The sequence below is a fragment of the Crocodylus porosus genome, unplaced genomic scaffold (genome assembly GCF_001723895.1).
Source record: "Crocodylus porosus isolate Cpor-Errol unplaced genomic scaffold, CroPor_comp1, whole genome shotgun sequence".
Classification (NCBI taxonomy): Eukaryota; Metazoa; Chordata; order Crocodylia; family Crocodylidae; genus Crocodylus; species Crocodylus porosus.
The window spans coordinates 60,191,971-60,200,157 of NW_017728906.1; the positions used below are offsets into that span (position 1 = coordinate 60,191,971).

Sequence of the window (8,187 nt, forward strand, 5' to 3'; positions counted from 1 at the left end):
CAAGATGCTTTGTGAAGATAGCCAGTATGGGTGATTGCACTTTGAGAAGTACTGTCAGTCCCCAAGCTATACTATTAAACAGGAAACAAAGTCCTTTACTTTAAAAATATACAAAGCTTATTTTAATCTGGATTTTCATCGCTAATCATCTTAAATTTCTAATTTTAGAAAGCATCCCTGGAACATATTTGTCACAAAGAATTGCATGCTTTAAGCCTGGTTTCAAAAACAGGTCAAATGTCTTGACAAATCATTTATTTGCAATCAACATACATTTACTGTAAGTACGAAACAATACTTATTGTTTGTTTGGTGAATTGGGAGGAGGGACAAACAATATGTTATTCAAACAGAACAATGCTGGGTACATTTGTTAGTGTGCCTGCTTTGAATGTTTTCAGAATGCAACATGTTCTTAATCAATATTATGAACAATGCCCAGCGGAAACATTTGATCTAATTGTCAGACATCCCACAGTTGTCAGCCAGCATCAGAAAACAGGATGTGTAAAGAGGAAAAAGTTTTAAACAAAAAATATTCCACAGATTAGGTACAAGTTATAAACTTTTTGTACATCTAAACCTTAAACAGAGGTTGTAGAAAGACACCGGGGACTTAAAACAATTATATAAAGAGCGTGCTAAAGAATAAATCAGATTTCTGATGCAATTATTTGGATATCAAGTCTTACACAGTGAGCAAACTATTGCTTTTAAACTTCATATTAGCTCAGTAGTATAGATGGAAATGTACGGCCATGCCTGTCCTTTTGTGGTACTTCAGGAATGGAAGTTGAAAAATTGCCCCAAATGAACATCTGAGGACAAAAAGGAAAACCTTAATAGGCGTGGCTCTGCCATCTGCTCTCCACATGTTGTTAACAGAGTGCCCAAGAGATGGAGGCATAGTCTGGGCGTTCTGGCAGTCCCTGCATCATACATAGTACCTGTGCTATTTTGGCTGCACGTTGTCTCTAGTCCACATTAACATGTGTGCCACATCCTGGTCAAATTATTAAAGAACTGATGGCTTTATACATGGTCACATATATGCAGAACAGGATACAACATACAGAAAAACTACCACTATTGATTTACCTGAACTAGACCAAACTGTCTTACAAGAAACAGAATAAAATTGAGACAGAATTGATTAGGATCAGTTAGTTTGAGTACACAGAACAAATACTTTACAAATACGTATTCATTTTTGAATCGATATCACAACAACAACAACTATATACTGGCAGGTTCATTTCCACAGATGACATTTTTTTGTATCTGATTGTCATTTGGTCTGTATGGTAAGTTGCCAGTCTGTGTTCCCCTCCAACAAGCTGTGCAGCAGGTTGCCGTGCAGTGCTCTGAATGGGCTAATTAGCATCCCATATTGACGAGGTCCATTTCTCTGGTCCAAGCTAACTAGCCCGCCCACATGGAGGCATCTACATGGCTTCATCTTAAAAGGTAGCCACCCCAGAGTTGTATAGTGTGCTTGAGGGCAGTGTTGGCAAGGGATTGTAAATTTGCCATGTAGATATGGTCTAGTGAAGTCATGTAATTCACATGAAAACTGTGCAGGTTGTGGAAATGGTTTCATAGGGTAATAGGCATTTCTTTCCCATACAAGGGAACAGTAAATATTGCACAGTACTCAGAAAAATGCTGGGATAATTGGATCGTAATCACTGGTGTATTTTTCTCAAATTAAAATCAGCAAATCAGATAGGCCACCACAGAGCTGAAACTCTTGACTGCCACAGGCCAGCCCTCTGTTGGGAATGCTGTTATAACAGTACACTATCTTCTCCCATCTTCTGTTTCTGTAAATCCTATCAGTGTTCAAAATAATACACCCTCACTGAGACAACTGCATTCTTATTTTTTCAGTGGGCCCAATATTGGCCCTTACTTTAAGTGAAGCCTTGTAAAGGAGGTTATTAATAAGCCCAAATTTCCCTAGACAAGACTGATCTTAAAGCTGTATCTTTTCCAGTCACATTATGCAGCTCATTCAGCTGTGGTTACATGGGCATGGGAGTTTTATTGCATAAAGAAAAATCCATATGGTTCAATTGTGGGAGAGGAACAAGTTACAAGTTTAAAATTCCAGAAAAAGCCAGTGATTTTTATACACCACAAATCTGAAGTTATGGAGGACTTATAAGTGATAACTTATGTCTAAACAGATGAAGTATGACATATACAGTGTATACACATGCATTCACAAAAAAGTCATTATAGGCAATAGTATTTTGCAGTATTGATAATTTTTTGATGCACAGATAAAATACAGTTAGCCACAATATCATCATTAAAAGGCTGAGTGAAGAGATTTCAGTGCTAAGCTGCGTATTTTTCAATGATTTCTATGCAACTTTAATATAAAGCTTTCCCAGAGAAATCCATATTTAACTCGAAAGGAAGTCAGCCCATTTTATTTGCCAACATAGCATAAAGCATTTAAGACTTCACAGATAAGTTTAAGTAAGACCAACCTAGAACATGTCTGAAAGTTAGACATTTCTTTTTCCTCATCTGATGGGGATATACATTTATACAGAAAAAGATTAGCAAAAGTACCTATACAGAAATCAAAATTTGTCTTTTACACTAATTTAATCGCATGCTGTAAATCAATGGCTCTCATCTGGGGTGCCATGGTGGCAGCAGCCAGATAAAACTGCTGTGCTGTGCTTCCTCTGCATTAGGACTCTTTAATTGTTTGAAAGCAGGCAGCAAAGCAGCTTTATGCTGTGTGGTGCTTCCTGGTTCAGCACTTCATGATGTAACTGTCCCATCTGCTTTTGTTTCTGGGAGGAGTGTAGGGGGGCACTGGACCAGGTAGGGACAGGTTACACAGCAAGAGGCATCTCCTGCCTGCTTTCAGCTAATTAGAGAGCCCTAATGCAAAGGTAGCGGGCCCACATGGCACAGCCCTTCCCAGGCTGGCTATACAGCAGGCATGTAGTATAGTTTCACCTAGAAGCAGCAGAACCCAGCTGAGAAGCACTGAGATAAACTGAGGCAGCAGCAACAGAAATTCTCAGCCAGGGGAACTATGACATTCAAAAAGAGAAGGTGGGGTGCTGCAATCCTGAAAAGGCTAGGAATATATTGCTACTTTACATACATTAGTACTATTTAGAAAATCTTCACTTTAATCGTCTTTGGAAACATACCAAAAACACGAGGAGATTTCACATAAACAAAAAATTAAATGAAAACAAAAAGAATTCAGATGCAGTCTCTCTATACGTTACAAACTGCTCAAGAATTAAAGGAAAAATCCACATAAAATCTTGAGTGTCCCAATCCATTTTCTTCTAACTGCATCTTTTCCCACTACACAGACGCTACCAAAATCTAAAAAAGGAAGCTCTGTATACAGTTAGAGACGGTACTTCCTTACAAGCATTTATTTGCTGTGATAGTCATATCATAAGGAGGCTGAACAGGATGAGCAACAATTTGTTCATGGCCTGGTTAAGGCTATGCGTTCCTTTTGCCCACAAATAGCTACGTTGGACATTATCTTTCAAGCAAAGCTTACCACCGATTTTATTTTGCAGTCAAAGCCACTTTAGGTTCTGGTTCAAAGCACCTGAACACAACTAAATCCAACCTTTCCTTATAAAACATAGACTTCAATGAGACTTAGGTATGCTCTTAGACAAGCAGACACCCTTTGCTGAACGAGGATGGACTAAGTATCTACTTATCTTCATAGTTATGTGCTTTGCTAATTTGGGGCTAATTTGGAAGTATTGGGGGTGCTTTAATTAGAGCGGCTCTGAGAGCTGCTCTAATTAAAGTGCCCAGAGCATCATATGCTTTAGCCTCCCAGTACCATAAAATGGCGGTGGGAGTGCTTTAATTAAAGCTTATTGAACAAGATTTAATTAAAGCATCCCCACCACCATTTTTCAGCATGGGACGCAGATACACAGCAACTCCCATGCTCCAGCAGACTAGTCTGCTCCAGTGTACTGTAATTTCAGTGCATCAGAGCAGCCTCCCTGCACATGTATAAGCACCCTTGGAGATTTAAAAATGTATTTTTCTGGCCCATTAGAAATGATGGGGCTTTTTACATAGTAAAGTTTACCCAGTGTGAGAAAAAGTGGCAGTCTGCCCTCAGTGAGCACCATGTGCAGTAGGATTACTTAGAATTATTTTCTTATGTATACAGTGCAAAAGTGGCACGTTAAGTGACCAATTACCTTGAGAGCAAAGGAACGCAGTCATCAGCACCCCAGCACAAAGCTCTTAGCTGAGGATAGGGAAATCTTTATATCTGTCCTCCTCAGCTCGCATAGACTGTTGGACAATATTTACAGTGAACAAAATTATGTATTTATCGAACTGAGTTTAAAACTTTACCCAGGGAATACTTTTGAAGCAGCCACAGCAGTCACTACGCTGGAAGAGAAAACAGTGCTGCAACTCTTGACGCTTACAAAACAGTGAGATCTGCGTGTAAACAAAAGAAGACACAATTCCCTTCAATTTCAAAGTCAGTCAGCTCTACTGAGTCATGGCTAGTGCCAATCAAAATATATTAGAATTATGACCTGAGAAACGCCTATAAGAGAAATTCAAAATATATGTACCTATGACAGGGAACAGACTCCACACTGAGCAGGAAGAAGAAACAGAGCTGCTATAAACTCAAGCAACCCTACTCCACCACATCTGCAAAGAGTAAAAGGCCTTGAAAAGGAGGAGTACAGATCAGATAGCAACTGCTTGAATAAACGAATACATATTCATAGCCCAGGGCCCAGTCCTGACAACCAGGAAGCTGTAGGGACAAGAGAGGCAGGGGATGGATCACCCTGGATCCAAGGAGTTAGCATCCACTCCTTGCCACTACGAGGGAAAGGAAACTGGATCTGACACAGGATGGCATTTCTTATAACTACTGAAAGCCTGTCTGAGGCCCCCTGCAGAAAGGAAAGCCTGCTGGCAATTTCCATTAGTTTATTGTTTTAAGCCCCTTTAGGACATTGATAGACCTGCAAGGGGCATAGTCACATAGGATCAGCCACAGAACTCAGTCTCCCTGACCTAGACCCAAATGAGGACTGAAGTCCAAGTGAAGGCAGGGACTACTACATCACACCCCAGAAAGGAGCTTTAAGAGTCAAAGACCACGACAATACCTGTGGGATGTTAACAAGGTTTGCATCTTGTTAGTTTGCCTGATATGTTCCAGTACCTACTTACATCATCTTAGAAGAAAAGTTTATTTTCTCTGTGCTACATCATTCCTAGAAACACACAGGCAATAATGAGAAAATACAGTGACACATCAATGGTCAACTAGACACTAGAGCACATGAAGCAGAAATATTTTCCCTGATAAAAGTAAGTCAAATTCATTCAGATTTTGTGTTGGCACGTAAAGCAAGATTTTCAAAATGGACAAGCTCCCATGTTGGTACCTGAATGTTTCGAACGGTAAGATACTGAAAAAATGTTTGGCCTCCTCCTCCCCCTGAAATACCATTCAGAACAACGGCTACACAAACACGTAACCAGTGTCCTGACATGCAAAAACAAGGATCTGGTCTAGGTTCATTTAAAGAAACCAAAGCCAAACAGTAACAAAATGCACTTTACACATACTCATATTCTTTTCTCTAATCAGTTAAGACCCCAGATCAATCTCAACAGAGCATTTTTAACGAAAATTAATACAGCCAAAATAAAGCAACTCCTTGGGCAAGAGACAGCCAGTGAGATGCTATATATCACCCCTACTGTATACACAACAGCACAGGATGAACACTAAACAATGATGATTTCATTGTTAAATACACACAGACTTAACAAGAACAGAGACCTCAAATGAATTTTTCCAAGAACACACTACTTAACTCCTATTCTCACCCAGGCACTTAGCCTTGAAATGGACCTGAATGCCAGCTATGCTCCCCTGTCAGCCTCCATCATCACTGGACTGACCAACACACAATATAACATCCAGGGTTCAATTACCTGCTCCTCTACCAAGGGCTTTGTTACTCATTACACTTTAAGCTTCTCTAATGTTGATTGGTATCAGTGTTAACTCAAGTTTTAAAAAGTCACATTCAAGCTAAAAACCATCTCTCACTGTCCCCCACTTACACAGCTGTGACCTGCCACAAAGGCTAGGGACAGAAGTTATGCATAAACTGGTTTAAGTAATCAGAAACTGGTATAAACCTGTAACAGAACAGAAGTTCAGTGCACATAAACCAGTTTTAAAATGGCTGAAACTGGTTTAAGATAAACCTGGTTAAATCTAGTATCAGACTTAACTGATTTGGGTCAAACCGGTTTATGAAACTTCTGTTCCAGACCCCTTCCTAGTTTAAGTTAAATCAGAGTCTCCCAGCATCCCCTCTAGCCCTGTGCTGTGCTGTGCTGTCTGCTGTAGCAGAGAAGGGTTGTGGGGGGCAGGGGGAGGGAGGCAGGGCCTGCCCCCCACCCCCTCCCAGGCAAACCCCAGCTGGGGTCTGGGGCCAGGAAGGGTGGGGAGTTAAACTTCCCTTCCCCCGAGTACATAGCTGCCCTGCCCTGCTAAAAACTTATTGCTGGCTGTGACTGTGGACTACAAATCCCAAAGGCACCTGGAAACAGGAAGAGGACGTGATGAGCAACCCTGCAGAGTCCTGCTGATGTGATTCTGCACTGCAAATCCCAGAGACCTCAGGGGCAGCAGGAAGAGGAAGCAAACATAGTCCATGCTGGCTAGGAGCCAGAGAGCTGTGCTCTAGTGCTCCCTGGCTTCTGGCCTGAGCCACTGCAGGCATGTGACTGCATTTCCTGAATCAAAAGTAAGCTTGTGTCTTGTTTCTCAGTTTAATCTCTGCAGCTTAGCCTGAGGCTAAATCAATTCTGTTTGCAAGTTTGTCTTTCTCACTGTCTGTACTTAGCTTAGAGGGCTGGTGAGCAGCGGCCTGACTAGGGGCTACAGCTGTGAATTGCCACACAGAGGGCTGTGAGCCAGGATAGGCTTCTATCCCTGCTGTAGGTGGGGATAATTTGGAGAGTTGCATTGCTGGGGGTAGGAGCATCAGGCTGGAAGGGGGAGAATTTAATGAGGGGACTTGGTAGTGAAGTGGGAGGTGAAGAGGCAATAAGTGGGAATGGCGGCTGAGGGCTGAATGGTAAAATGAAGTCCATCAGCCACTGAAGCCACTAAAGGGTAAAATAAATGTGTTTTTCTTTTTAAGAAATCAAATGTAAATTAAAGAAAGCCTCATGTTTTAATAAACTGAGATGGGGATTGGGTAGTCCCAGCTCACAGGGACACTGTCCCTGCTCCTGCCAGGAAGGCCCAGCTTATGGGGACCCTGATATGTCTTCCCTACCTTGCTCTCCCCCTGGCTCCTCCACAGCTCTGCCTTCCAAACTGGTCTGTGCTCTTTTCCAGCTGCCTAGCCACATCACATACCCAGAGGCAGGAGGAAGAGCTGGTTTCATTCAGTATCATCTCATGGGCAGTAGAGTTCAGGAAGTGGAAAGTTTGTCCACAGCGAACAAGAAGGTGGGGAGAGGGGACACTGTATCCTGGGATGCTGGAGGACTAAGACTTGGGCAGCTTATTTATGGGGACTGCCCACACATTCATGGAACACGAGCTAGGTTACATGGTTCAGAGATTAGGGGTGCACCGATAAAGATCGTTTTGGCTTATACTGATGGCCAATTATTAAGCAGCCATGTTGGCTGATACCGATCCGATAGATGGTATGCAGCCTGGCAGCTTGGACAGCAATGTCTGGCCGGTAAGCCTGTGGGGGAGAAGGGGTGCATGTCTGTGTGTATGGGGGGGGCAGATCAAGGCCCCCATGGTGAAGGAGGGATTGGGGCTGGGGCAGGCACTGTCCAGCTGGGCCAGGAAGGAGTGCAGGACGGAGCTATAGGCAGCTTGTCCAGGGTGTGCAGGAGGGCAGTTCCTGTCGCTGCATGCACCCCCAAGGAAGGCCACGGGGGCATGTGCCCCCTGGATTTGTGTGTGGGGAGAGGGTGGGCTGTCTACTGCGGGTTTGGGGCTAGGGGCTGCATCAGCCGCTTCTCAGTGGGGGGGGCTAGGCCGGGCTGCACTCAGGGTGGGCAGCGGTGCTGGGAGAGGTAGTTGTGAGGTGGCTACAGCCACCTCAAAATTCACTATAGTTCCCCCCATAGCCACTC

At 43.0% G+C, this 8,187-nt stretch overlaps 1 protein-coding gene across 1 annotated transcript in view; it reads right to left on the reverse strand.

The window, feature by feature from the left end:
- Window positions 1–215: 215 nt before the first annotated feature.
- The window catches only part of MBTPS2 (membrane bound transcription factor peptidase, site 2), a 54,912-nt gene continuing 46,940 nt past the window's right edge, over window positions 216–8,187 (reverse strand). Inside the window, exon 12 of the transcript XR_002099799.1 lies at window positions 216–4,320. The gene's annotated coding sequence lies outside the window, so the exon portion shown is untranslated. The remainder of the gene's footprint in view (window positions 4,321–8,187) is intronic.